The 23291-nt window shown below is 34.2% G+C and overlaps 1 protein-coding gene across 7 annotated transcripts in view; it reads left to right on the top strand.

Moving 5' to 3' along the window:
• Positions 1 to 23291, top strand: part of ATF7IP (activating transcription factor 7 interacting protein) — a 163481-nt gene that overhangs the window by 26778 nt on the left and 113412 nt on the right. Inside the window, exon 1 of one of the 7 annotated variants that reach the window (XM_053554450.1) lies at positions 640 to 1058. The exons of the other annotated variants lie outside the window; for them this stretch is intronic. The gene's annotated coding sequence lies outside the window, so the exon portion shown is untranslated. Of the gene's footprint in view, positions 1 to 639; positions 1059 to 23291 lie in introns of those variants that run through there. 7 annotated transcript variants of the gene reach the window in all.

Below are 23291 nucleotides of genomic sequence, written 5' to 3'. Positions count from 1 at the left end.
AATTTGGAAGGGTAGTTGTAGAGTAGCATGAAAATAGCTTTTAGATAATGTGAGTTGTAATTTGTGTTTTTAATGATTGTTAAAAACAGCAACCATTGCATTTATGCAATGTTGGTTTATGCCACAAGAAAGCTAAGGCTTTTGAGTATCTCTGGGGGTTAAAAATATTTTTTGTGTGGTGGGAGTGGAATTTCAGTTATATAAGAATTATAAGTTAGTTTTCTCTTATTACCTGGATTTAAATTATATTAGTAAATAGATAACTAGATGTATTCTAGAACCAGTCAATGCATGTTGGGGAGAAATGGGGAGGGTTTACTCAGCAGTACTCTCCTTAGTTTGGTCATGAAATGGGAATTGCTTTATGTAAATTGTTCTTACTGGCGCCAGCTAGCTGTAACTGCAGTCTGGCTGTGCTAGGGCAGCAAATAATATGTGTCATGGATTTTCTGTTTGGAATGTATAAGAATTCAGCCTTTTGGACTGAAAGAACAGAGTTGATGCATTATAATCAGAGTAGTGAGACCACAATTGACTGTGAATATGTGGACTAGTGAAAGGCTATAAGCCTTTTAAGCTTTTAGTTCTGCTTTTATAAATTTATGCCTAGTGATACTATTGGGTAATATGTGGGAGGTACTTAACTGCACACAGTTGCTGCAGACCTAATAGTTGGCAGCATAGAAAGCAGTACAAAGAATTCTGATTCTAGGCATTTTCACTTGAAACAGTCATTTTGAAGATATACTTTATGTGTTCTGTGAGCTTCACTGATATACTGTCTGACGTTTTCTGGCTTTTGTGGCTAATGGGATGTTTGCTGCACAAACTACACAACAGATGTGAACCACTGTTTGAAAGGAATTTTAATATGTAGCCAACCTAATGTATTCCTGGTTTGTTTTTTTTTTTAATGAATATGAACCAAACAAGAAATTTAGATTCAAGAAGGCTGACCTAGAAATCTGCATTAAGCTTTTAATGTTTATACAAGTGAACTAAATAACAGTGGTTTACAGAAGAGGAAGTCCTTTTTCACAGTATCAAGCTGCCCACAGGTAAGAGACTCAGGTCCTTTTTGTGACACCTCCCTAATCCCTAGGCTTTATATTTGTCTCTCACCATTGAGAAATTTTTAAAAATTTAATTGTTTTTAGTTCTAGTGATAATAGTATTGGTAGGTCTTTTAATGTTACTGTTTAGAAGATTTTGAATGCCATATTTGGATTTGGTCTTCTTAAAAAATGTCATTTTTGTTTTCTCAAAATTTCCTCATATTTGGATTAAAATGAACTAAAAGTAGGCTTCATATATGAATATTACTCATGCATACAATATGTTCATATTACACAGAAATCAGTTTTAGGTCTTTTTTTCCATTATAGTCTGTTACTGCATTCTCAGTTGTAGTGACACCAACTGGCATATGCAGAGATGACATTTTGTAACCTTATACTTAACTATAAAGTTTTAATTTAAATTTACCACTTTGAAGTCACCATTACAAATAAAGAGTGCTTATGCTCTTACATTTGGCTCATTGACATTAGATAATTTGAATTTTTATATCTAATATGGTCAAGTTTTCCAGTTCCACCCTTATGTTCCCATTTCCACATATTTAAATTTATCACCATTTTAACAAAATAAATTGAAAGAGTCACAAATGAATGTATTAATCAGGAATTTTGTTGACTCTAATATGATTTCTTACACTGTGTTACAGGTATACCAGAATTTGTTATCCTTTTTTGTATGCCTAAAATATTGCATACAGAAAAACAAAATCCCATTGAAATAAAAATAAAGCACTATATCAGATAAATATATTATCATTACTGTAAAGATATGAAAGTATATGTATGTGTGTTCATTCATACCAGTATGGCCAGAGATGAACTATACTGATTGATGAAATAAGAGGGGCAGATTAACTATATTGATTGATTAAATAAGAGGGGCATGGGCATGAGGAGAGGAGTAAGTAGATAAAGAAGTGAAGTGGAGAAGTGGAAGAAAGGAGTACATTAGACAGTTCTTTGCTTTTTACCTCCTCTTTAAAAGTTAAGCAGCAGAGTCTTTCTGTAATCTTAAAGTGTTAATTTTAGGTGAGACTTCAGTTCTTTAGCTTCTGAAAGGCAATTGGTCATTTATTATTACATGGTTGTATACTTTAAAACTGGGGCCAGTTGTGATAGAAACTACACTCGTGTTCAGGGACACATACTGTTTTTTGTTGCTTTTATAACATTGCTTGGCTTTAAAAAAATTGTTAATATATGTTCTGTAAAATGATGATAGTAGGAAGAAACCAATTTTGTTTAATGTGTTCAAGGTCATACTTCTTGTGGTGGGAAGGACATACATGTCTGAAAACAATTGGGAAATATTTTTCAGACTTCTCTGGAGCCATTAAATTGTTTGAAAGAGTTGAGCTGGGAAGATAGTTGAGATAGATTGGTTTTTACATATAGAAAAAGAGGATAGGAATTGTTAGATCAAAACAGAGGATTTTATTAAATGCTATTAGAGTTGGGGGTCATAGTTGAGGGAAAGTAGGACAGAGGTGTATTTTGTGTATAGAAAAACCTAAAAAGCGTGTTGGATAGAGATAAAAGTCATGAGGATAAAAGTGTATAATTCTTGAGACATTGAAATTGAGTGCAAGTGATCCAAAATTTGGGGGTTAGAGTTTTTATATTCCTCTTAGGTAACAAAATTTATTTAGCAAGTAATGTATAATCACAAAATCTTTGAAAGGAAAGGAATGTAAGTGGTCGGAAGTTCTAATACTGCACTTTGCGCAGGCATCTACTCTTTGATATTCTTGAGAGGTAATTATCTAGTTCCTGCTTCAACATTTCCACTGACAGAAGAGTAAGTCCATAATTTCATAAGGCAAATAGGCAAGTTCCTTCTTTTGTTGGGCATCTGAAGTTGCCTTTTTTTTTTTTTTGCCTCATATGGCCCCACATGTTTTTTTTTTTTTCCCCTTGAGACAGAGTCTCACTGTTACCTGGGCTATGGTGCATGCCTTGGCATCAGCCAAGCTCACAGCAATCTCAAACTCCTGGGCTCAAGTGATTCCTCCTGCCTTAGCCTCCTGAGTAGCTAGGGCTACAGGTACCCACTGTGATGCCCCGCTAATTTTTCTATTTTTAGTAGAGACAGGGTCTTGGTCTTGCTCAGGCTAGTCTTGAATTTCTGAGCTCAAGCAGTCTTCCTGCCTCAGCTTCAGAGAGTGCTAAGATTACAGGTATGAGCCACTGCAACGGACCCTATAGCCTCCCACTTCTATCTTTCTCTTTTTCTGTTATCTCTTTTACATGACAGATTTGCATTATTTAAAGAAAGCCCATTATAATGTCTTTGTTTTCTAGGCTAAATAGCCTCCATTTCCCCCCAGTTATTGTTCTTATAACATGTTATTCCAGATTAGCATGTTCATTCTCTAATACTACAGTTACTAAAACTTGTTAAAAGTTGTTTCTTTGCTATACATTCTAAGAAGTGACAATTAAAAAAAAAAGCCCTTTATGTGTTATTCTCAGAACCAAGCATAATACTCTAAAAATATCCCCTTTTTCTCCTGGACTGCATACTTGTTCTGCAGTTTAACTTTCACATTACCATTTTTGGAGCTACCTTGGGCTGTTGAATTTTTGGAGTTTTCAGTGAGTTAAAATCCTCAGTCTTCTTTATATTTCATTGATAACCTTTAATATACTTGAACATTTGAACTGAGTATATTATCTTATATTTATAGTTATGTTTCCTTCTTAATTTCTAATATTATTTATTATACTTTCTCTTGATCTTTCTTGCTAAATTTTTTCCATTTTTTGTTTTGTTTTGTTTTGTTTGACATGGGGGTCTCACTCTGTCCCCAGGCAGAGTGTAGTTATACGATTATAGCTCAATGCAACCTCACTGCAACCCCAAATTCCTGGACTCAAGTGATCCTCCTGGGTCAATCTCTTGAGTAGGTAGGTCTGTAGAAACTAGCTACCATACCCTGCTAATTAAAAGAAAAAGTTTTTTTTTATAGCTGGTGTCTTGCTATGTTGCCCAGGCTGGTCTCAAGCAATCTTGTCTTCAGCCTTCTAAAGTTCTGAGATTACAAATGTGAGCTACTGTGCCTGGCCTAAATTTTCACCACAAAGTCTTTTCTTTTCTTTTTCATTTTTTTTTTTTTTGAAACAGAGTCTTACTATGTTGCCCTTATTAGAGAGTTGTGGTGTCACAGCTCACAGCAACCTCAAACTCTTGGGTTTAAGTGATTCTCTTGCCTCAGCCTCTCAAGTAGCTGGGACTACAGGTGCCCACCACAATGCTGGCTATTTTTTTTTGTTGTTATTTCTATTGCTGCAGTTGTCATTGTTGTTTTTAGCTGACCTAGGCCGGGTTTGAACCCACCGGCCCTGGTGTATGTGGCCGGCTCCTTAAGCGCTGAGCTATGGGTGCTGAGCCCATTTTGAGTCTTCAAAGAAGTAGTTTTTGGTTTCATTGATTGCTTGCTAATTTGTTGAGTTTTCTCTTATAATTTTCTCATATTGTACAATTCTTTCCTTTGAGATTATACTTTTTTGCCTTTGTTAGTGTTTTAGTGCTTCTGAGTTTGTATTATTTTGTTAATGAATGCATTTGAGACTATTAGTTTCATATGAGTATCATTTTAGTCGATTTCCCTAGATTGTATTCCATTAGTTCTTGTTACTATTTTATCACTCATTTTTGCCTTAATCTAAAAGGTTTTTAATTTTTTTTTTTTTTATTTATAAGGAGACAACTTTTCTCTCATCTTTTTTTTTTTTTTTTTTTTGTAGAGACAGAGTCTCACTGTACCGCCCTTGGGTAGAGTGCCGTGGCATCACATGGCTCACAGCAACCTCTAACTCTTGGGCTTAAGTGATTCTCTTGCCTCAGCCTCCCGAGCAGCTGGGACTACAGGCGCCCGCCACAACGCCCGGCTATTTTTTGGTTGCGGTTTGGCCGGGGCTGGGTTTGAACCCGCCACCCTCGGCATATGGGGCCGGCGCCCTACTCACTGAGCCACAGGCGCCGCCCATCTCTCATCTTTTTAGTATAACTAACTTTATTACTTTATGGACAGAGAATATGGCCTTATGTGATTTTTTTTTTTTGTCTTTGAAACTATTAAGATTTTCTTGTCATCGTATTCCTAGTCAATATTAATATATGTTAGATGTATTATTATTATTTTTGGTTGCAGTTGTCATTGTTGCTTCGCAGACCGGGGCCGGGTTTGACCCTGCCACCCTAGGTGTATGTGACCAGCGCCCTTCCTGATTAAGCTACAGGCATCGCCCTATGTTGGATGTATTTGTGAAAGATTTATATTTTATGTTTGTTGGGTACACAATATTTTTATTCTAGAATTATTGTTTGGGACAGGGATTCTTTGTAACTTTTTTTTTTTATCTGAAGATTTTCAAAAGAGGCATATTTATCTCTGGGTTTATTAGTTTCTTCCTGAATTGCTTAAATCTGTTTTTGCTTTATGTGATTGGACTGATACTATTTAGGTATATCAAGGTTACACATCTCCAGTGGATTGTACCTTTTATCAATAGGATATATCTTTTTTTTGGTCCCCATTACATGGTTTTCAATCAGAATTTTTTAATATGTTATATATAGATTTTACATTTAGACCCTTACCCTTTCTTTTTTGGGTTAGTATTTGCCTAGTGCATCATTTTTTATTCCCTCAATTTCCTATGCACCTTGAACATAAGGTGTGTCTCTTTTTTATTGTGCATATCTAATGATATTTTTGTCATTTTACCCATTTTGAAACTTGATAGATTTTTCTCTGACTGATACAGTTTTTTCTTTTTTTTTGCTACATATTCTGAAACTTCTAAATCTGCTAACTCCTACAGTGTAATTAGCTGAGACACATAATATATTTAATATAAAGACGGTTTCAGCCTACCCGTGAGTTTTTCTTGTTCTTTGTAGCTTTGCTGGTTTTTTTTTTTTTTGCAGTTTTTGGCCGGGGCTGGGTTTTGAACCCCACACCTCCGGCGTATGGGGCTGGCAGCCTACTCCTTGAGCCACAGGTGCTGCCCCTTTGCTGGTTTTCTTATTTGAGTTTCTTCCTAGAGTCTTTTGCTGTTTTATATCTGTCGTATATATATCTTCATGTAATTATTTTAGCAAGGGTCTTGTTTCTTCGTCTTTGCTTAGAATTAATATCTTTATTTTCCCATCTTCCTGATTGCTAGTTTAGCTGGCAGTAAAATTTCAGAGTAAAAATAATCCCCCCCCCCCGAACCTTAAAGTATTGTCATTTAACATTCAGTATTGCTGATGGCATGTCTGATGTCAGCTTAATCTTATTACTTTGTAGTTAGATGATTTTTTTACTCTTTCCTAAATTACTCGTTTTTCCTCATATTGGCTTTCTGAAATCTTATTATATGTAGGTGTCAGAACTTGCTTTGCTTGTTTTAATTTAGTCTGTTTTGGTATTCAGTAAGACTTTATTATTAGAAAACTTGCACATTTTTTTCAGCTCTCTGAAATTTTTCTTATCTTTCCCCTCTTCCTCCCCCCCCAACCCCAAACTCCTCTTAAGTGAAAGTTACTGCTTCTGAATACATCCCCATGTCGCTTAGCTTGTATGTTCTTCCTTTATATAACATGAGAGAACATCTGGTCTTGATTAGGTCACTACATCTGTGTTCATACAGCTCATATTTTGAATTGCTAAGATTTCAGATTGACTTCTTTTTATATTTACTCATTTGGGTAAAATAGGATCTTACATAGTTTGAAGATTTTAAAAAATAAAGAATTTTAAAGTGTCTTATGTTCATTCTGCACTAACTACTGATTAGGTAGTGTTTTTGTGGGCTTTGGCACCTTTTCTTTTTGCTTTTTGATTGTATTCTTTTCTGTATTTCAGATTTCCTACTTTAGTTGGATGCTAATGATTCACGTGGTTATGAAGGATGGAGAAGTGGTACTTGATAGTAAATTGATTTTTGGACGGTAGCTTCCTTGTCTCTACTGAGGCACAGTATTTGCTTAAGTCACTTCCCTGTCCACATCTGTAAATGACACTGTTGCCCTTGCCTAGCACTAGCAAAGAAGAGTGAAAATCAGATGAATTTAGGTGTTCAAACACACATTACATGAATGTTTCCATATGATGATTTAAAATGGAGTATCAGGTCTAAGTGAAAGTCTATTTTTACATCCCCTTGTCTATACGAAGTGAGCTGCTTTAACTAGTTTGACATTTATCCTCCCAGACTTTAAAAATATCATTTGTGTAGGCCAGGTGCGGTGGCTCATGCTTGCAATCCTAGCACTTTGGGAGATCAAGGTGGGTGGATTGCTTGAGCTCAGGAGTTAGACACTAGCTTGAGCAAGAGCAACACCTCATCTCTACTGAAAAAATGTAGCCAAGAGTTAGTGGCACGTGCCTGTAATCCCTGTTACTTGGGAGGCTGAGGCAAAAGGATTGCTTGAGTCCAAGAGTTTGAAGTTGCTGTATGCTATGATGCCATGGCACTCAAGCCTGGGCAACAGAGTGGGTGAGATTGTCTCAAAAAAAATCAATTGTGTACCTATATACAAGTTTAGACTTTTGTGTGTGTTTTAACATACAATGACATGAAAACCAAAAACATTTAGTGACTGTTTATACTATAAGTACTTTCTGTTTATGTTATTTAATTCCTGTAACATTTCTGTGAGGGCAGACATTATCATAGTGTCAGTTTCATAGATGAGGATATTGAGGCAAGGCGAGCATATATATCTTGGACAGGTAACTTAACTAGGACAGGAAACAACAGTACTGGTGTTTAAAAAGATAAGTCTGGCCCCAGGGTTAGCAGTGCTAGTTACTAAGAGTTGTGCCATTGGTTTTTTTGGTACATGTAATATTTTGTATTTTTCAGAGATTTTTTTTAATTCCTGGAAAAGAGATCTATCACATTTAAAAAAACTCCTAATGTTCTTTAATGCGGATGTTCCAGTAGTTTTTTAAAACTGTTCTCTTAGTGATAGATTTTTTTGTTTGTTTTTCGATATTACAGTGCAGCAGTAGGCATCTTGATACATTCTCTTATAAAACATGGTAGTAATATTAGTATGTCTTAAGATAGTTGCCTTTTAAAGTGCCTTTGGTGTGTCAAAGTGATGCATAGTTATTGCTTGTTTGTCCTTAAAAATGGTTAAGACAATGAACTCTTCTACTACCAGTATATGAAACTGCTCACTTAGGTAGAGTAATGCTAACCACAGTTGCCAGCCTGATATTATAAAAATGTAATTTTTCATTTTGTTTTTTTTTATCTGATTAATGAAGCTGGATGTCTTTTCTTATATTTTTGTTTTTGAATTGCTTGTTGATGTTTCTCTTATATATTTTTTTAATTGGGGTGTTTTTACTAATAGATGTTCTTTTTTATTTTGGATACTAATCCTATATCATTATGCCTTTTGTTTTTTCAAGTATTTCTCAAAATTTGTGGTTACTTGGAGTACTTTGTGTGCCTTTGAAATTTTCTAGTCTGATACTGCACTCATACTCAGCTGGTATTTTTAAAACCATTCTCAAGTATTCGTTTCAAAATCCATCTGTTTCTTATTAATTTGTGATATTTTATCTGTCATAGATTACATTCTCTTGTTTGTGTCTTTTGGATAATTATTCTATTGTACTCATTTTTTAAATACTTAATGATAATCTGTCATATGTGCTGTCACATATGAGAGGGCAAACATCATTCATTAGTTTTGATTTCAATTTTTTTCTTCTTAGCATTTTTTCCTCTTATATGTTAACTTAAAAAAGTTTGTCATGTTACAGAATACCTACGTGAAGTTTCATTAGAATTGTCTTTAATAAATTTTGTCCAGCATAAAAGAAACAAACTTTATTCAGGAAGAACGGTTTTATTTATTTATTTTTTTGCTTTGAATCTTAGTTCTAATATTTTATAACTGTTAACATTTTCTTAGCTCTATGAATTTTTTCATCATTGTTTCTAGATACCTTTTTTTGCGATTCTGAATGTTTTCTTTTTTGTTTCTCCTGTTTGAGGTCTTACTGCTTTGGTCATGATTTCTATAGCAACATGGAATGTAGTATTACAGCCTTTGTTTTTGCCTTTAAAAGGACTGCCTGTGGCACTTAACAGCTACTTATGAAGTTTCCTGTTGGTTTGAAGGGATTTTTATCAGATTAAGGAGTGAGTTTTATGTTCTTAATTTTTATTTTCATCAGTGAGTATTGAAAGGCATTTGGTGCCTTTTGAATTTCTGCTGAGAAATGACTTAGTTAATTTTTGTGATTCTTTGGGTTGTCAATAAATTTCTTAATATGCATATTTTTAAGGTATTAGAGGTATTTAAAATTGAAAAACAGTACTGTTTAGGTTGAAAAGTTATCTTTTAGTAGTTAACCAGGCATATGGGGATAAAGAAATTTGAAGAAAGTATATCATTTGTCTTCTGGCCTTAGAGATGTAACAGTCCCAGTTCTCACAAACTGTTGGGTTAGTCTCTCTTAACTGCTGTATTTTTGTCCAATATATTTGTTGAATTGGTTTTTGTGCGATTGACAAGTGATATGGCTGATTGAATTTTTTTGTTGTTTACAAGTAGAATAGCTTCTGAGACTTTATCTTAACATAGAAAATATGATAAAATTTAGAAGAGAAATGTAGTGTTTGGAAATACCAAAATAAGGTCTTAGATTTGAATTTGTGTAACCACTATGTTATGCTAGCTGGTCTAGATCTGAATTTGTGAACCCTTGAAATAGCTTAGTTATAATATCTGTACTTGGGAGCTTATTGCATTTATCACTAAATTTCCTTGGGATTGTTCTTTTTTTTCTTTTTTCCTCCTTTCCTTCCTCTCCCTTACCTTCTTCTCTCTCCCCCCACCCCCCGTGGCTCCTCCTTCTCTCCCACTTACTCCTTTTTTAAATTCTGGAGGCTCTAGGCTCAGTTAAATATTTTCATGTGGCAGATAGCCAGATTTCCAATAACCCTGAACTCAGCATGCTGCTGTTGCTTAGCAACTACTTGTGAAGTCTTGTGACTATAACTGAATTATAAATAGGGTTATGAGCAGAGTGCAATTGAAATTGTGATTGGAAAGGCATACTCTTCCTCCTCACTCAATTTACATTGTGATTTTTTTTTTTCCTTTTTTTAAAAATGTAATCAGTTTTCAGAAATCTGGTTCATCAAAATTGGGAGCACTAACCCTATCATGAAGACAGAAATGGGTCTGTAGAGTTTATGTTTGTAATTACACATTTGAAAGTTTTTTTTTGTTTTTTTTTTGATTACTAGGATTAAGCAGTCTGTAATGGAGATGTGGCAGTTCATTGAAATTAGAGCACTTCTAATTTTTGTGGTCATACTTGAAGAATAGCCATACATTGTATTACTGCCTGTATTTTTCTTTCTTGTAAATATTAAAATCTACAAAAAGTAACCCTTTACTATTAGACTAAACTTTTGTATTTTTAATCATATCCTTACTTGTAGTGACTTAAAAATTGTCCTGTGTAATAAGGACCATATAGGCATTTGATGAATATCGAATATATGAATAAAGTTATCCATCTTTATCATTGCTTAAAGAGCGTTGCATTTTGTGGTGGAATTCACTAAAGTGTTAATAAAGAACCAAAATTGAAGCATTTGTTAAAGTCTTCTGCTTTACTTTTTCTGTATTTCAGATGGAAAATTTTAGCACTAAAGATGTTAAATGATTTGCCTAAGATGTCTCACACCTGATTGTGTATTTGGTTTTCTTGTATCTGTCTCTCTTATGGATGCAAATTTTGTATCTTTTTTTTTGCACTCATATTTCATCAGTTTACTCAAAATTTAATTGAATTCTATAATTTATAATAAAAATGTACAACTGAGTAGCAGCCACAACTTACGAACAGGTTTAATTGAGAGCTGAAGAATGTGAGCTCTCAGTATTTATGGGTATCGGTTAATACAGTTTTAGAATTTATGAACATTGGCTCATTTGATAATTATTAGCAGGTGAGAGGTTAAGAGAATGTCCAAAGCGTAGTATTTTTCGTCAGATCTCTACAGATGTTTTCAGGTTCTAAAAGGTAAAAGTAAGTGGTAATTCCTGGGTTTGGATGAAAGAAACTGTTTTCTTCAAGTACCTCTTAAACTTTTGGTAATACCTTCTAATGGTGCAATCTCTAAACGAAACCGATTATGAACATTTGCCAGAAATAGATTGTATTCTTGCATTGTTAGGAAAGTCTTAAAATGGGTATATAATTTTATTATTTTACTACAGGGGGAGAGGCCCGTCCATTCTTTGTTGTAGGCTTAGCACAGTTTTCTATTTAAAAGCATTTTTTTTTTAAAGTTCTAATTTAAGAAAGATGTAGATTTATAAACAGAATTGGTTGAAAAGTTGTGATAAAATAATTAATTAGATTTTCAGGGAGGGATAACCACCTATCTTATTCTGCTATAGAAGAGAAAAATAGATGGTGCAAAGAGGAATTTATGTTTTCTTTTTTTTTTTTTTTTTTTGTAGAGACAGAGTCTCACCTTATCGCCCTCGGTAGAGTGCCGTGGTGTCACACAGCTCACAGCAACCTCCGAATCCTTGGGCTTAGGCGATTCTCTTGACTTAGCCTCCCAAGTAGCTGGGACCCTCCCAAGTAGCTGGGACTACAGGCGCCCGCCATAACGCCCGGCTATTTTTTTTTGTTGTTGCAGTTTGGCCGGGGCTGGGTTTGAACCCACCACCCTCGGCATATGGGGCCGGCGCCCTACCCACTGAGCCACAGGCCTCGCCCAGAATTTATGTTTTCTACAGAATCTAGAAGAGGAGATTTCTTTCTTTAGTTCATGATTAAAGCTAAACCTCTGTATACAAAGGCTAGGGCTTCAAAACATCTGGTTCTGAGCTGCCCTTTAAAACTCCTGTGGTTTTATTTTTATTTTTATATGTATGGGGAGAGGCACGAGAAGAGAGAAAGAGAAGATATTCAGAGTGATGTTCCTGAAAAATCGCTAAACTTCTCTAGGGTGTTTTAGTTGCTCATACTAATTGATCTAAACTGTCTTGATTATTCACATCCCCACAAATTCCGATTGGTATGTCATGTGTGAATAATGTTCAGCAAATGTCATGCTTTTGCAGTGTTTTTGAAACAAAACTGGCCAGTGTAAGTAAATATTTTTTTTAAAGTATTGTAACTGCTTTAAATACTACTTGAGAAAATATGAAATGCTGAGACTTATATTTAAGGTGATATTTGATATCTGGTCTTATCAAAGAATTTTTCTTACTTTCAGTCCTTTCTTAGTATAGCGTTTGATATATTTGTGATAGATTAATACTTTCCCACTAATTGCAACTCATAGGTTGATTCATATTGCTTTCTTTTGTGATGAGGATAATCATTTATTTGTTGAGATAAGTAAATAAATAAGGTTTATGTAAGTAAAAGATTATAAATATTTTGTAATGAGATTTTGGATTCATTTGTCACGTATGAATGCACCATTAAGAAAAATAACTGGGTGGCGCCTTTGGCTCAGTGAGTAGGGCGCCGACCCCATGTACCAAGGGTGGCGGGTTCAAACCCAGCCCCGGCTGAACTGCAACCAAAAAATAGCCGGGCGTTGTGGCGGGCACCTGTAGTTCCAACTGCTCGGTCGGGAGGCTGAGGCAGGAGAATCGCTGAAGCCCAAGAGCTAGAGGTTGCTGTGAGTCCTGTGACATCATGGCACTCTACTGAAGGCGGTAAAGTGAGACTCTGTCTCTACCAAAAAAAAAAAAAAGAGAAATAACTAAGCTACTTTTCATGTAGACCAATGTTTAAAATAACAGCATTTCATGTTTTAAAAGTGTGGTTAAACTTAATTTTAAAACCTACCCACTGTTAGATTAAAAAGAATATTAGTCAAAGCTTCTGTTACTTAAAATTGCTCTATGCGCTTATATGCTTTTTTGTTTTTTTTTTCAAAAGAAATAATGTTATTATTTTGAGAAATCTTTCTTCATTTTTTTTTTGAGACAGGGTCTTACTCTGTCACCTGGGCTAAAGTGCAGTGGTCATTTTTCTTTTTTGAGACAAGGTCTTACTCTGTCACCTGGGCTAAAGTGCAGCGGTGTCATTATTATTGTAGCTCACTGCAACCTCAAGACACCTGGGCGATTCTCCTTCCTCAGTCTCCTAAGTAGCTGGGACCTGCGCTATCCTGCCCCGCTAATTGTAGAGACTGGGTCTTGTTCTTGCTTGGGCTAATCTTAAACTCCTGGCCTCCAGCAATTCTTCTGTCTAGGCTCTCAAAGTACTGGGATCATAGTCGAGATTCTACCTCACCTCACCTTATCAAAATAAGTCCTTTACGTATAATTTTCACATTAAGTGTTTAAACTTTCCTAGTGTTATGTAGATGATTCATTTTGCATTTTAGATAACAAATAGTGACCAAGGAAAACATTTTAAAAATTAACTTATTATCTCACCAAAACACATTGATGAAGGATTTAATGTAAGAAATGTATATAGAACATGTACTTTAATATTAATAAATAGCATTTATTTTAACATTACTTGATTGTTCATTCAGCATTTCATTTCAGGGGCTGTAATTTGAATTCTTGAAAGATGTTCTTTTGTTATTTGGTTTTCCCTTTCATTCTTTCTATTCATTTCTTTCTTTTTAAAAATTTGGTCATTACTTAACTATCCTGTAAATGTCTTTATAGTTATGTTAGATTGTAAATTGTTTGACATCTTTAAAATTCACTCTAGAGGGAATGTGTAATATACAAAGCAACATGCATATTAAGCACTTCTAAGTGGGAAAGTTAGAATGGCAATATATGTTGTTATCTGGGTAACAGAATAGACATATCAAATATTGTCAACGTTACCTATTTTATGTAAAATTGGAAAATCAAATCTAACAGTGTCATATAGATTGTTTGCGTGGTTACTTTAACTTATTTGACATGAGCAATAAGATAATTATTTTAACTTCATGTAGAAAATAATTGAATGCCTACTATGTGAAAGATAAATTACTGTATTTTGGGAGAAGTTTGTGTTAAGAAATAAATAAGGTTTATTCAATTGGAAGAGGGACCAGTCTGAGCAAGAGTGAGACCTTGCCTCTACTAAAAATGATGATCACTTGACCCTAAGAGTTTGATGTCACTGTGAGCTATGACGCACAGCACTCTGCCAAGGGTCACAAAGTGACACTGTTTTCAAAAAAAAACAAGGCATTGTCCCTTATTCATAGGTCTGCTTTGATAAGTTATTTAAACTTTGTATTTTTAACACACACTAACATTTGTTTTAATCAATAAATCAGCTTCCCAAATAATTACTGGAAAAAAATGCAGCAGTGTTTAGATTTTAGAGAGCCTTGAATGTATTAGCACTGTGATTCAAGTCCTTATGATTCTCCTAAAAATAGAAAAACAAAAATACATATGGGTATGGATCTACACATACACACATACGTGAAAAAAATATAGAGACAATGTCATGATACTTAAAAATGGCCCATTATTTTTTAGCTTAGCATTCATTTTTCTTTAATTGGTACTTAATAAGAAAAAATGTCAGGTTACTATTATAGGTGATGAAATGCAAGGCATATATTTTTTCTCAAGAAAATAAAGTGTTTTGGCTGCTGGTTTTGCTTTTCTTCATGAATACACATCTATTTTGGGACTCATACTAGAATATTGTTTCTATTTTTAGGCTGTTGCCAGGCAGATTTAAAATTCTTCACTTACGGTTGCCCAACTTCTAGTTTTCTGATTGGTTACATGACCCTGCTTTCATTAGCCAACCACAGTGACTATGCAAATTGTATTTCAGTTTGTGTTGCTATGAAAGAACTGATAAGATGGCTGCAGGGGGCTCCCTTTGGGGTATGTTTTTTTATATTAAAGAAGGCTTTCATCCTTATGTAGTGATAAGCAAGTGTAGATTTCTTTTAAAGGGATATTTTATATTTGAAGTAGAAAATTAAACTAAGCAAGCTCTAAAAGCCTGAAAATGCCTCTCCTGTCAGATTTGATTAATTTTAATGATACTATGTTTTATCTGTTAGGCAGTGTTTAAATGGGTATATTTTATTATTTTTTGTATGTAAACATGCCAGCATATTAGTTTACAAGTTTGTTAAAATGTTCTAGATTATTGTCTTTGCTTTCTAAAAGAATAGTTTTTTCACTTAACAATTATTTTACATGTCAGTTACATATTATTTTAGTCATTATTAAAGTATGTCCTATGTTCCCAGCACTGTGTAGCTCGTTAATATTGTATCTTTTACTTACTTCATCTTCTGTTCTTTGTGAAATGACTTTAGAAGCATGTCATAATGATATTATATTTAAGATATTTTCTGACATCAAACCTTTGATACTTGAAATGTATCAATCTTATACTAAGGGTCATGGTGGAAAGTGCCAAAGTATTTCATTAAAACAATTCATAAATATAAGTGTTAGAGTCCATTCACAATAATTATTCCGAAAGGATACCTTTTAAATACTGGCAAATACAGTAAATAGTAGCAAGACACATCATCTGAGTAAAGACTATTGATGTGACAAAGCGATATGTAAACTTTAGAAAGTTCAAAAAGCATACCTCATTTTAAAGTAAATTTACCAGCATTAATTACATATATGGCCTTTTGGTTATAGTACCATCTTACAGTAGAAGAGAATTTTTTTGTTTCAATTAAGACTTTCTAGTCCTGCTAAAAGTTAGTTGTTTTTCCAGGTGTTGAAGACTTTATTAATATCTATACTTTAAGTATTCACCTGTATTCAGTAAAAAGTGTTAGGTTAAAAAGAAATGAAAAACACTCAACTGAAATTCTGGTATTTAAAAAAATATATCATGTTTATTGAAGTACAGTTCACATATCATACCAGGAACCTGTTTAAAGTGTACGATTTAGTGGTTCGTAGCATATTTCCAGAGTTGTGTTATCTTTCACCACAACATTAGAGCATTTCATTACTTCATAAGGAAATCTGTGCGTTTTACTAATCAGCCACCCCTTATTTCCTCCCCAGACCCTCTAATCCTAAAAAATCACTACTCTCTTTTCTGTCTCAATATATTTGCCTATTCTGGACATTTCGTATACAGTAGTCTCCCCTTATGTGCGATTTTGTTTTCTACAGTTTCAGCTACTCATGGGCAACGATAGGTATAGTAAATGGAAAATTCTAGAAATAATTTGTAAGTTTTAAATTTTGTGCTCTTTCTGATTCGTGTGATGAGATCTCATGCTGTCCTGCTCTGATCCACCCAGGATGTGAATCGTCCCTTTGTGCAGCATGTTCAGTGTAACCATACATATGTTACCCACTCATTAGTCACTTCGGAGCTGTCTGGATTATTAGATTGCATGTTGAGATATCACACTCTTTGTGTTCAAGTTACCTTTATCTTACTTATTGGCTCCAAAGCACAAGAGTAGTGATTTTGGCACTTTGAATATGCCAAGGGAAGTGGTAAAGTACTTCCTTTAAGTGAAAGGGTTAAAGTTTTTGATTTTTTAAAGGAAAGAAAAAAAAAATCATATGCTGAGATTGCTAGGATCTGCAGTAAGAAAAATATTCATGAATTGATGAACAGTGTTGTTTTTTAAATTGTTCTATGTTATTTTTTTAATCTCTTATGCCTAATTTATAAATTAAACTTTATTATAGGAGATGTATATGTATGTATAGGAGAAAACATAGTGTGTATAGAGTTTAGTATTAACTACAATTTCAGGTATCTGCTCAGTGTCTTGGAATGTATCCCCATGGATAAGGGAGGACTACTGCTATAAGTGGAATCATTCAGTATGTGGTTTTTTGTGACTGGCTTCTTTCATTCAATATGTTTTTCAGGGTTCCTTTATGTATCAGTACTTCATTTCTTTTTGTGAGTAAGTGATAATTTCATTATATGGGTGATACCACAATTTATCCATTTATCAGTTGCTGGACATTTGGGTTGTTTCTTGTTTTTGGAGCAGTGCTTCTGTAAGCATTGGTGTGTTGACATGTGTTTTTGTTTCTGTTGGGTGTATAGCTAGGAGTGGAATTGCTGGGTCATATGGCAATTCTTTGTTTAATATGTTGAGGAATTGCATGATTGTTTTTTAAAGCAGCTGCACCATTTTATAATCCCACGAGACTTGTATGAGTGTTTCAGCTTCTCCATGTCCTTGCTAACACTCATTATTCTCTTTGATTATAGCTGTCCTGATGGGTGGGAAGTGTGGTTTTGATTTGTATTTCCCTGATAACTAACAATGTTGAGCATCTTTTAATGTTTATTGCTTATGTACTGTTGGCTTCTTGGCCTTTTTGTGGAAATATCTACTCAAGTCATTACTCATTTTGGGGGGATTATTTGGTTTTTAAACAGTTATATATTCTAGACACAGTCCCTTATTGGATATTTGATTTACAGATGTTTTCTCCCAGCGCGTGAAAATTTTTCCTTTCATTTTCTTGATGGTCTCCTTTGCAGCACAAAAAGTTTTAATTTTGATGAGGTCCAGTTAAACTTTTTTCCCCTGTTTTGTTGCTTGTTCTCTTTGGTTTATATCTAAGGAACCTTTGCGTATTCCAAAGTCATTGAAGGTTTTTGTATTGTGTTTCCTTCTAAGATTTTAGTTTTAGCTTTTAAATTTTGGTCTTTGATTCATGAGGAGTTAATTTTTGCATCTCGCAAGAGACAGAGGTCAAACTTCATTCTTTTGTATGTGGCTGTCTAGTTTTCCCAGCACTCATAGTTGAAAATGCTGTTCTTTTCCCCTTGAATGGTCTTATAAACCTTATCTATAACAATTTATTGTAAATCTTTATTTCTATTCCATTGGCTTATATGTCTGTCCTTTTGCTGGTTATACCACACTGTTTGGGTTATTGTAGCTTTGTAATAAGTTTTGAGAATGTGAAGTATGAGTCCTCCACGTTTATTTTTTCTTTTACAAGATTGTTTTGGTTATTCTGGGACCTTTGCATTTCCTTGTGAATTTTAGAATAAGATTGTCAATTTCTGCAAAGAAGCTAGCTGGGATTTTGATAGAGATTGTCTTGAATCTGTAGCTCAATTGGTTTCTTTAACAATATTAGTCTTTTGATTCATGAGCATGGGATATCTTTCCATGTATTTAGGTCATCTTCAATTTCTTCAACAATGTTCTGTAATTTTCAGAGTACTAAGTTGTGTACTTCTTTTTGCTAAATGTGTTATTTTTAATATTTTGTAAATGAAACTATTTTCTTAATTTTATTTTTGGTGTGTTTCAAGAATATAGAAATAGTGGATTTTTACATATTCATCTTTAATGTCCTTTAACCTTATTAAACACTTTTATATTCTAATCATTTTTTAGTTGATTCTTTACTATTTTATGTACACAGGATTTGTTATCTGCAAATAGGTGTAGTTTCACTTCTTTTTTTTCTCCCCAAGTTATGACTTTTATTTCATTTTTCTGCCTAAAAGTTGTATGACTTTTATTTCATTTTCTTGCTTGGCTAGAACCTCTACTTCTTCTTCTTCTTTTTCTTTTTCTTTTTTTTTTTTTTAAAGAACCTCTACTTCTTAAATGATTAGAAGTGATAAGACCTGAAAGTGAGACAGTGTAACCTAAAAATTTGTACAGTGATATTAATTTGAAATAAAAAATTAAAAAATAATAATTTTAAAAAGTAGAAGTGGTAAGAACAGACATCTTTTTTTTTTCCCTGATCTTAAGATGAAAAATTTTAAATCCCTCACCATTAAGTATGATGTTAACTGTGAGTTTTTCTAAGATGCTCTTTACCAGATTGAGGAAATTCCCTTCTATTAATTCGTTGGTTGAATTCTGCTCTTGTTACTTTATGTTGAGGATAAGTTACTATTAAGTTATATAATATAATTAAATATTTAAAAAGCTGCTGATAACACTGTTGTAGCTTATATGTGAAGCAATCAACAAATTGGGGTAGAAGTCTACTGTCAGGTCTCATTTACTGATTAGATAGGCCTTACCAATTATCTTAAATGAATTGTCTATTTTCAAAGAGATAGGAAAATGGTGGCAAAAACCATGTAGTTTGTTGCTTAATAGCCTTATGAAATGGTAGCCTTATGAAAGGATGAAACTCATAAAAAGGTGCCTATGGTGATAAAAACATTTGTGGTGCTGAATTGGGTGTCTGTTTACCTTACCAAGTTAAAATTAGTGTCTGTGTAATGGATGAGAGCAGCATGGCGATTGATTTATTAATCGAGATGATACATATGGTTGAAATTATATAAATTGTCAAATGAGAAAAGGATATGCCTTAGTTTAGTGTCTGACATGTAATTTTGTCCCTTGATAAGCATCAGTTGTCTTTTCTTTCAAGGTGTATAGTTTAGTTAGTTAAAAGGGCAGTTTATAAAGCATGCTTGGGAATAATAAACATGAAATTTAAGATTATGCACTTAGAAATGAGGGATAGAGGAGGATTATGCTATTGCGTTAAACCAGCAAATTTATTTTTAATTTCTTTTTAAAAAATATTTTTGTAGAGACAGATTCTTGCTGTATTGCCAACGCTTATCTTGAACTCTCCAGTCTCATCTTAAATTTCTGTCCTCAAGCAATCCTCTCATTTCAGCCTCCCCAAGTGCTCGGATCGTAGGCTTCTGTCTCTGTACTAGGCTTGTTTTTTTATTTTTAGTATTTTAATTCTTTTCTGAGTGATGGGTACATAGATGTTCGGTATATTTTATTTCATGTCTTTCTAAACATTTTTCATAATGAAAAATAAATTGTAAAAGTGTCAGTATGGCTCGGCGTCTGTGGCTCAAAGGGCTAAGGTGTCAGCCACATACACCTGAGCTGGCGGGTTCGAATCCAGCCCCGACCCACCAAACAACACTGATGGCTGCAACCAAAAAATAGCCGGGCTTTGTGGTAGGCGCCTGTGGTCTCAGCTACTTGGGAGGCTGAGGCAAGAGAATCACTTAAGCCCAGGAGTTGGAGGTTGATGTGAGTGATGATGCCAAGGCACTCTACCCAGGGCGACAGCTTGAGGCTCTGTCTCAAAAAAAAAAAGAAAAAAGCGTCAGTAAAGCCAGACATTAGTAAAATAATATAAAATTTGAGCTAGAATGGAACTTAGTAAGAATCTGGTCTAAATTGCTGTTGTACAGTTGAGGAAACTGAAATCTAGAGAGTTAATTTATCCAGTATTGATTGCTGTGCTGACCTTAGAATGTAGGATAAAACTCAGTTTTGTTAGCCCAGAAGTCTTTCTGTTGAGCTAAGCTTTTATAATGATGTATTTGTAAAAGTATGGTTGATTATATGGCAAAAATTATTTCACAATTATTCTCTCTTCCTGCAAGAGAATTATATATTCCCTGCATTTTTGTCTTGTGACACAAAGTGGGAGCCTTTTGCTTCCCCATCCCCTTAATGACTAACTTGGCTTTAGCCAATAGAATGTGAGTGATACACATCATGTCTATTCAAAAGCTTTAAAAGCCGTTGTATATTATATGACTTCTGTCATGCTGGTCTTTTCGCTCTGCTGCAAGATCTAGAGGATGGGTGTCTTAGAATGAAGAAAAGTGTTGTTATTAGTCAACGAAATAATTGTGTTGTTTCTTTCTTGTTGTTGTTACTGTGTTACTACCTAGTAAAAGGTTACTGATACAGAAAGTAAGCTCTCCAGTTTTTCTCCTTAGATTGGGTTAATAAGAAAAGTATAAATAAGAATTTATAAGAAAAGAGCTATTTTCTGGCATTTGGACTTACAAATCAGCTTCTTATAAATCATTCTAGGTGTTTTAATCCACCCAATCAAAATGTGAAAAATACATTTGGACAGATAATTGCTTAATTCTTGAAAAAATAAATACATAGCCTTCTGTAGTTTGACTCCGTATCTGCGTAGGTGATGGTGAAGTTTGTAGAGCTATTGGGTACCAAGCTAATGGATAGTTGGCTAATTTTCTAAGGTGGTGTAATTTGATCAATATATTCTATTGCATCAGGTCAGTTAGTTTTAATGTGTCCATTTAGCAGAATGATCTCCAAAATAGACTGAAAAAGTGAATTAAAGGTATTTTGCATTTTTTCATGTGGACCACCCTAGAATTTTCTTGAAACATGGCAGAATACGCTACAGGAAGTTAGACTATAATGACCATTGTGGTTTTTATATGTAACCAAAATTTCAAGGGCATGATTTGCTCCTACCTTGTTCAAGTCATTGTTGGTATAGCAAACTCTTTGTTTTCTTTGTTGATGGTTATTTTTTAAAATTTGGTTTTGAGGATATTCTGTTGTACACTTTGATATCCCTGCTAATATCAATAGGTTGAAGATGGGGGGGGATCAGGTGTCACTTATTACGATAACTCAAGGATTTACTCAATAATTGAATTTGTGAGTATCCAGTAGATAAGGAACAGATTTCACCACTTACTATTTTTTTAAAGGTGGCAGGATAGCTAATGATAGTTTTTTGCCAATTGAGAGATTCATAGCAAACAATACAATAAAAAATAATGCAAATTAAAAAAAGCACACCAGCCTGAGCAAGAGCAAGACTTGTCCCTACTAAAAATAGAAAAACTAGCCAGGTAATGTGGCAGAGGCTGAGGCAAGAGTCCAACTTTAAGAGTTAGAAGTTGCTGTGAGCTATGATGCCAGAGCACTCCACCCAGGGCGATAAAGAGTTTTACTCTGTTTAAGAAAAACAAAAACAACAGTATAGTGTAACAACATATCATTTGCATTGTACTAGGGATTATTAGTAATTTAGAGATCATTTAAAGTATATAGGACAATTTGAGCATATGTTATATGCCAATACTGCACAATTTTATATAAGGGACTTGAGTATCTTCAGATTTTGGTATCTGTGGGGAGTTCTGAAACCAATCCCTCAGGGGTACTGAGGGACGGCTATATTTATGATAACAATTTAAAAATCTCTGTTCTAAATTTGAGCAGATAAGTGTCAAAGTGAGAGAACCATTACATTGTCAGGTTCACTAGTAAACTGTAATGAATTAGCATTCATTAGGCAACACACTATTCTTTATGATTTTGTTTTCAGGAATATTACAGAATTCTCAAGGAAAATATGATAGTGCAAAATAAAATATAATTTTCAGCTTAGAATAGGCTTCTTAAAGAATCCAGTAACAGTTGGATTTGTAATCATCAAAATTGATTTTTTTTTTTTTTGAGACAGAGTCTCAATATGTTGCCCTTGGTAGAGGGCTGTGGCGTCACAGCTCACAGCAACCTCAAACTCTTGGGCTTAAGTGATTCTCTTGCCTTAGCCTCCCAAGTAGCTGGGACTACTGGCACCTGCCACAATGCCCAGCTATTTTTCTGTTGCAGTTGTCATTGTTGCTTAGCTGGCCTGGGCTAAGCACCATTGGTATATGTGGCTGGCATCCTAACCAGTGTGTGACGGGCGCTGAGCACAAAAAGTGATTTTTTAAGAGTAGGTCATTATTATTCAGTCCTAATGAATAATATTTAGTTAAATCATTTAATGAAACTAATTTGGGACCTGTTATTTCAGCATTCCATTATTTGAAAAAATGTTAATCTGGTGTCCCCTAACAGCATGAATATAATTGGAGTGACTTTGTCAAAGACAGAAGTGTCATAGCCACATAAATGGTTTTGCTTGATGTTTTTTAAGTATTTAAGTTTTATTTTTAAGTATATTTCATAAGATATTCATTACTTTGAATTAATATAGTGTTTGTGTATGTGTGTATGCTTTTTTGATGCAACAATCTTGGTACCTAATTAAGGCTGTTCTTGGAAAGCAGTACAGACCCTGGTTATTTAATCAGAGAAGTCCTACCATAGACCTGTTTTTCAAACAAAGAATCTCAGGTTATATTACTGATGTTTCATTTTCATTGTTTACCTTTATTTTTACATGCTTTACATTTTTGGTAGAGTACTTGCCCTCATCTGTTTCCCTTGTTGCTGGGCAAGGTTTGTGATGCTGATGTCTGATTGGTTTTAGACAACAGCTTTGAGCCAATCAGACATTGAATTTCAGTTCTCTCACTGGACTGAAGCATTGAAACAGCTGTTGATTTATTTTTCCTGTGGGGAGATTATATAACTAAGAGTATGGCTGCAGCAAGCTCCCTGTTGGGTATGTTTGCAAAATTACAAGGTTCATCTGTAATGAAGGAGAAAAATGAGGTTTATTATAAAAACTTGTTAATAGGT

This window comes from Nycticebus coucang, chromosome 12 (genome assembly GCF_027406575.1).
Source record: "Nycticebus coucang isolate mNycCou1 chromosome 12, mNycCou1.pri, whole genome shotgun sequence".
Lineage (NCBI taxonomy): Eukaryota > Metazoa > Chordata > Mammalia > Primates > Lorisidae > Nycticebus > Nycticebus coucang.
The sequence above is the reverse complement of the archived record's forward strand: the minus strand, read 5'-3'. Positions and strand labels throughout refer to the sequence as shown.